We start from the raw sequence: 7,921 nt of genomic DNA on the forward strand, positions 1-7,921 counted from the left end.
TTCCTGTTTATTGAACAGATCTAGTCACGTGGCCTGTCCAAGGGGACCAGAAACTGCATTTCTACTACATGCATCATAGGAGCAAAAACTGGAAATGTAATGAAATTACAACTTTCAAATTTAGCACATTTAAAAAGATAATTTGCAGAAGAATTATTAGTTTTTATCATCCATAGGCCAAACGAAAGATTCCAGTTGACTGACTGAAAAAATCAGCAAATAGAGAATATCCTATTTTTTCTAGGTGACAACCCTTACATTTTGAAATAAATCATCAAGAAATGAATTTCAAGAGTGGTTTTAAATTAATAGGCCTGTAGGCTATAAGCGTTTTGTTTTCTCCAAACAGATATATATAGTATTGCCCAAGAGTATAGGCAAAAACAAAGGCTGATTTACAAAAGAATGAAAAGCAGAATCATTCCACTGGTAGGGAGTAAGCCAATTATACAGCTAGTCCTGTACAACGGGCTACTCATGAAACATTAAAATCAAATCACTTCAGGCAAGTTCCTTGTAATGGATTAACTTGTCCATGATGTAATCAAGCTTTAGGATAATATTACAAATGCCAAACAAGTCTTTCAAACAACAACATTAACACCCTTTGCCAGCTGAATCCATTATTATAGAAAGAAATCCTTTAGGCAATGTTAGGTCACTGATTATAGCAATTTATTTCTCATTAGCTTATAACTCCTTGACCTCTTCATCTGTTTCTGTGCTATGAAATTTCACTTCAGAATTTACACATACAAACTCATAAGAAATCATTTTATTTCTTTGATTCAAAAAAAAACAAAACAGAGTTATAATTTGATGCAAGTCATCATTCTCTAGCATCCTAATTTGGAATGCTGACCATTTGGCTCTTGTAACTGGGATTTCACAAGAGATTGATACTCTATATAATAAAGGAAAGGAAGACTCTGACCCAACGGAAGTGCTTGATTGTAACACTCATCAAAGTGTAATCAAAAGGGTTTATTTTGGTAGAAACATTGCAAATTTAACATCTGTTATTCAATAAAATTATAAAGACATAGAGAAAAACGTCAAGGAATAGAAAATATCCAAGTTATTAAAATGCAAAGAGAATTTCAAAAGGAAAGAATGTGATGGAAAGCTTTCTAATTCATCATTAAAATTTATCATAACTGTGCTGTTAAAACTAAATAAGAATATTTAAAATAATTAAGTTGCATTATTTTCCTATAGCTGCTGTAACAAAATTACCCCATGCTTTTGGCATAAAACAATACAAATTTACTATCTTACAGTTCTGGAGCCTAGAAGTCTGCAATCGGTTTCACTGAGCCAAAGTCAAGGTTTTTCAGTAGGGCTCTAGAGATTCTAGGGAAGAATCCATTTCCTTGCCTTTTCCATGTTCAAGACCAACATTCCTTGGCTCCTGGCCTATTCCTCCATTTTCAAAGGAATCAGTATAGGATCTTGCTTCAGGTGTCCCACTGCATTTTCACTATATCCTAATCTCTTTCTTCTTCCCTATTGTAAGGACTCTTGTAACTACATTTAGGGACCAACATGATAACGAGGATAATCTCTCCATCTCAAGATCCTTAACTTAATCACAGCTACAAAGACCCTTTTCCTGTATAATGTAACATTTACAGGTTCCAGGGATTAGGACCTGGATTTTTTTTTGGGGGGGGGCATTTATGCAGCCATCAACATATCTTAAACAATAGAGCTTGCCCCAGAAACACAAAGATATTTCAACAATAAAACATCCATAAATAATGTGCTGCATTACATTGTCAAAGGGGAAAAGCATATAAAAAGGTAAATATTTTTGTGAGATAAATTAAAAATATTGGTTAAAGTAAACCTGTACTATTTTCTTTGGAATTTTAATACATGAACTTTCACAAATGGTGGAGGAATCAGCTAAATGGAATAATCACAATGTGTGTGCGTGTGCACGCTCATTCGTGTCTATTTGCATGTCTGTTTGCATGTCTGTGTTTCTAAAAGGGAACTGAGTCACATAAACCTGGATTGATTGATAGTTTTAAATGCATCAGTTAGTCAGTCCTATTTGACTTAAGATTTCAAACTAGGACACTCAAAAGCTTTGACATTTTTCTTCCATTATTCTTTCATCCTTCAAAAGTCAAGACCTACTTATAAAACACTTGATGAATATTTCATGAGCAATGTACAACACAATACCAACATGCATCTGAGCAAAACAGTCTTGTATCTGAATCCCTGGGGAAGATACTGAAGATATTGTGACATAAGTTCAACAGATTTGAAACAGGTTAATAAAATGTCTTTCTAAATTAATGATCCTGCATACCTCACAAGATTTACGATTTTCACAGTATCCTTCAATTTGGAGCTTTGGTTTCTTCTTTGATCTCAGGATTGCTTTAGATGATGAAGAAAACCCTCGTTCTTTTTTGAGTAATTTTCATTATTAAGTTTTATGTCCATTTATTGTAGCATTTCCTAATCTGAATTAGAGAGAAGACTTATTCCACAGGATGTCAGTGGGATCCCAAACCAAAGCAAAAAAGCAACAACAACAAACAAAGTGAAACTTGCTGGCTCATGAAGCAAATTAACATATGGCTAAATCTAGATGTTGGCAAACTTCTGTAAAATGCTGGAGAGTAAATATTTTAGAAAATATTTTAGATTTAAGGGCCATGGTGTATCTGTCAACACAATAAAATTTTATTTACAGAAATAGGCAGCTGGTTGGATTTGTCTCCCAAGCTGGCTGTATTTTGTAGACCACTAGCATAAACTAAAAGATTCTGTTTGTTATTCAGTTTCTCTCTCTCTCCCCCCCCTCTCTCTCTTCCCCCTCTATTTCTTTCTCTTTGTCTCTTTCTTTTCTTCCTTCCTCCTTCCCCTCTCTTGGTTTTCTGTGTCTTTTGTTTCCATTGATTCCTAATATATAAAGATTGCCTCCAAGCATTGAAAGGGTGAGAGACACTGGCTCAGAAATATAATAAATTTATAAGATTACTAAAAGATAATACAGTCCCTGCTTCTCATTAAAAAAAAAGGCCCAGGAAAATATTCTAAACATCTCTGGCTCCATTATTTACCTACCATTTTCCTAAATTCTGTGGGCAAGAATATTTTTAAAATTAATTGACCAATACTGGGTCAAATGCTCACTACTATAATCAGGCAGTAGCATACTATGATTTACAGTCCTATCAGAAATATGGTAATGGAACTCTGTTCACAAAAGGAAAGTGGAATCCCTATTACCAAAATAAGAAATGCTTACTATAAAGCCAGTTTTACGCCAGTGTTCAAAGTTGAAGTCTGTTTATCACAGATGATTTGGTCAATTTTCTGCAACATCATGTTGTGTTCAAGAATACCAAGAGTGAAATTTCCAAACTGGCATTATAGCTCTGGAAAAAGTGCCAAAGTTTTAAAAGTCAGACTGTCTTGCATTAGATCTCAACATTAGGCACTTTTCATCAAATAATAATGAATAATGACTTATGAATGGATTTATCAGTCAAGCACAGTGATTCTCTTTCTCCTTCCCTACTTTCACTTAGATAACTGTAAAAACATCTTATTTGATCTGTTTCATATCATTATTTATCTACTACAAACCATACTCCATATCTGACCGAGTTTTCAGATTAATGTTTCTTACTTTTTTATAAAGTCATTAAATTTTGTTCTTTCAGTTTGAAAAGGTAAAAGAGATTTTTAGATGCATTAAGTCATGGGAGTTTATTGTAAGTTAAAAGCGGAAATTAAGAAAGAATGATTCACAATCTAAACAGGCTTGTTGAACAACCAGAAAGTAAGAAAGTGCTCTATACAACTGTTTTATTGTTCCATCAGAAATGACATTTAATTTTGCTATTTCTGACTATGTACCTGTCTTATTTGTGGTAGTCTTTTGGTCAGGTGCTCTATTATCTCCTCCCAGACCACCATGTTCATGAGTATTGGGACGTTATCCATCTTGGTTAGTACTATATCTCTGATATCTGGATAACTACATGCCTAGTTCCGCGCTAGAAAAGATGGAGAATGGATAGATATAGACGAAATTGTATACCTAGATAATTTTTATTTGCTGTAAGTCAACTAATTTTTTTGTTGTTAACCAGAGACATTAACTGGAATTAAAAGAGAAAGGAAGAGGACCAGCAATCAAATTTAAAACTACCGATCACAGTCACCTGGTTTGCAAAAGATGCCAAATAACCATGCAATATTGTCATAATGGGCTTCACTGGGAGCTATAAATGGCAAAGAAGAGCCAGCTAAATATAATTACTGCCACTGAAGAAAAGAACAGGGCAAATTAAAAAGAGAATTTTTTTCATACTTATATTAGGGAAAGAAAAAAAATATTTGTGAAAAGAAGGAAAAATGAACTTTTAGGAAGAAAAAGTACATAATTTTCCAGAATAAAAGGAGAACAATTAACATTAAAGTATATAATGATAAATTTACTCAACTTCATGGTAAAGAAAGCTTCCTATTGTTATCTGAACAGGAAGAACCCAAATAAAAGGGCTAAAATGAACTTGGCATGCCAAAAAATGAATACTAGAAATGGAACTAGGTCTAAATATTCTAAGAAAAATGAAAGGGAATTTTATACCCATATAAATTTTAATTCAAGTAAAAAGTAAGCAGATGGGCACTCTTACATACACAGGATTTCATCTTTTTTAGAGATCTAATAAATTGAAAATAAATCAGTATATTTCTTAAATTAGTAGATATGTAAGAAAAAGATAAAAGGGCTAGAAAAAAAAACAAATAGCAGAAGTAGAAAACTCAGTAGATTAATGTTATCAGAAAAAGATGAAAAAATTTGGTCAAATATAATATATGAATTAAATAAAACAAAACAAAACCACCCATAACGAAAAGCATCACATCTAGAATACAAAATTCACAAATTTATAAGAGCTAAGGGAAGATAAGGTGAGACAGAAGAGATGAAATATGGGCTGGCAGAACTCAGGGAAGAAAAAAAAATACAGAAATGAAGACTTTTTGTAACAAGCCCAAATCAGAATAGAATCTTTTGAAACTTAATAATATACTTGAAATAAGACATTGGAACAATGAAATTAAAATAATTAAAAACTTTTAAACGATCAGAGAAAAGATACTTGAAATGGTTAAGTGGGAGACCAAACCCTTAGTCATCATCAATGTCATAGAAGTAGATTAATGAGCTAAAATAATAGAAACAAAAAATCAAGACAGATTTCCAAAAAAGAAAATATCTAAAACTTCAAATGAACAGTAACCAGAACTTCAGAGAGAGAAAGAATATATACAAGAAAATCAACATTACGAAATATCGTAACAAAAAAAATCGTCTTCAAAAATAAAGACCAAATCACATAAAAAGTGGAAATATAAGCTGGTTTTTTTGCTTCTTCACAGATACATTAAACACCTGAAAGCAGTAGAGCAATATTTTAAAAGTACTGAGTGAGAAAGTATAACTGGAATTGTTGACATGCAAGAACTCACGGATTTTTATTTTCATGAGTACTCAGGAAACAACAATGGGAACAACTTCAGTAAACCAAGAGATAAGTAGAGACTGGTGCTAAGTTATGAATGGGGAAATTGGACCACTCAATCAGGGGAAATTAGTCATCATTGGGCAAGAACACTCACCAGCCCTGTGGAGATGCCCATGTGGTGAGGAGCTAAAGGCTCCAACCAACGCCCAGCATCAACTCACCAAGCATGTAAATGAGCATTCATTTCATGAATTCCATGAATTCCTAGTGATTTCTTAAGAAGTTGCAGTCAGATGTCACCTAGGGTAGCAAGTTTTTGAATGCTTCTTTGAAGCTGGAGTTTCTGCTTCCAAGGGGAATGAACATTTATCTAAAAGACCCATTCACATACATAAGACAAAAATTAAGTTTAACTAAATATTAGTTTTGAAGAATAATACAAATGCTAAATTAAATATTAACAGGTATAATCCAATAGTATATTAAAAAATAACACACTATAGTCATGTAGAGCTCCTTCTAGGAAAGCAAGGATAGCTCTGAAGTAAAAATATATCACATTAAGCACACTAATACATCAAATCTCAAAAGATCGTATGATCATTTCCTTATTTAACTCTCTGTATTTTAACTATGTATCTACTTATCAATTTATGATTTTATCTATCTCTTTATCCATTTTTCTACCCACAAACCAGGATTCAAACCCTAATGGACATTCGAATTACAATTAGGAAGAAGAAAAATATTTGCACTATTTTTACAATTATCTGACATGATTCTGAAATAGTAGCTGACACCAACAAAGGACAGAAAAGAAGAAGAATATTCATTAGACAGGAGGAAGTGAAAATATTTATGGTTTGAAAATGAAGTTATGCTTGTAAAATTCAAGAGAATTGTTTGAAAATATTACCAAAATTTCATAGTCATGTGAGTGGAGGAAAAAAAAATATTGGTACACCAATTAATATCCTTCCTATTAAAAAAGAATCAGAGAGACAATACAGTGGTGGAAAACATCTCATTTATTTTTGGAAAGAATATATGTACTGGAAATTAATTTAACAAGAAATGTTTAATATATATGAAGAAAAGCTTAGAATGCTACTAAATAAATAAACAGAAAATTAAGCATGAAGTCTACCATATTAATTATTCCAAAATTAATTCCTACTTGATCAAATATTCACATCTAAAATGAAACCATAAGAATGCAAGAAGAAAACATTGGAGACTACTTGAATCTCTTAGTTAGAGATAGCATTCTAAGAATGAAACAAACTATAAGTCTTAAAATAACTCCATGGTTAAAAGCCACTTAAACAAAGTGAATGGACAACTGACAAAGTTAGGAAAGCCATATTTTTTACAAAGATCTAATTTATATAAATCACCTTGAAATCAAGTGGAAATAAACAAAATGAGTGGATAAATGACATGGATGAACTATTTCAATGTAAGATGTACAAATGGTTAAAACTAAAAGTTCTCAACCTTACTTGAAGTAAAAGTTTCAAATTACAACTACAGTAATATGCCATTTTCTACCTATTAAGTTGGTCAAATTCAAAACATTTTGATACATTATGGTTGATAAGGGTTTATAGAAATAAGATCCAAGATGATAAAACAGCCACGCTCTGAAACAATCTCAGTTGCTCTGGCAGAAGGAAAAGAGAGATCCATAGTGTTGTACAACTTTTATATGCTCCAGCCACTCAAAATTTACTGGCTAGAACTATCCATGCTGCACAACCGAGTTACAGAATGCCCATGAAATGAAATCTTATGAATTGCCCAAAAAGAAGAAATCATAGAAATATTTGATGAATAGTAGTAATGATTACCATATACTACTCTGGTCACCAAATATTCAATACACCTTCCTTTCCAAGTGCAAAGTACCTTTCAGTCCTCCCCAAAGGATGTTATTCAAAATACCTCAAGTCACTTTTGCTTTTGGCTTCAGTGAAAATGTGTGGGGATTTTTTTCTTTTGCTTTGTTTTTGTGCTTCAGTATGAAATTAAGAAATAGGGCAGATATGTAAAAAATAAACAGGTTCAGTAAACCTTGCAAAACAGTAAATGTTAAAGCCCTATTCCAGTTTGCTATGGCTGCTGTTATGTAAAATACCAGAAATGGATTGGCTTTTATAAAGGGGATTTATTAGGTTACAAATTTACAGTTCTAAGAACATAAAATTGTTCAAACCTTCACTAAAGAAAGGCTGACGTCCACTGGAAAACCTCTTTCAGCTGGAGTGGCACGTGGCTGGCATCTGCTGGTCCTTTATTCCCGGGTTCTGGTTTCAAAATGGCTTTCTCCAAAACGTCTCTGGCCTTCTGTCTCTCTTAGTTTCTCTCAGCTTTCTGATTGGTTCTCCTAGGGCATTTCTCTCTAAGCATCCTGG

Source organism: Choloepus didactylus, chromosome 9, assembly GCF_015220235.1.
Source record: "Choloepus didactylus isolate mChoDid1 chromosome 9, mChoDid1.pri, whole genome shotgun sequence".
NCBI lineage: Eukaryota > Metazoa > Chordata > Mammalia > Pilosa > Megalonychidae > Choloepus > Choloepus didactylus.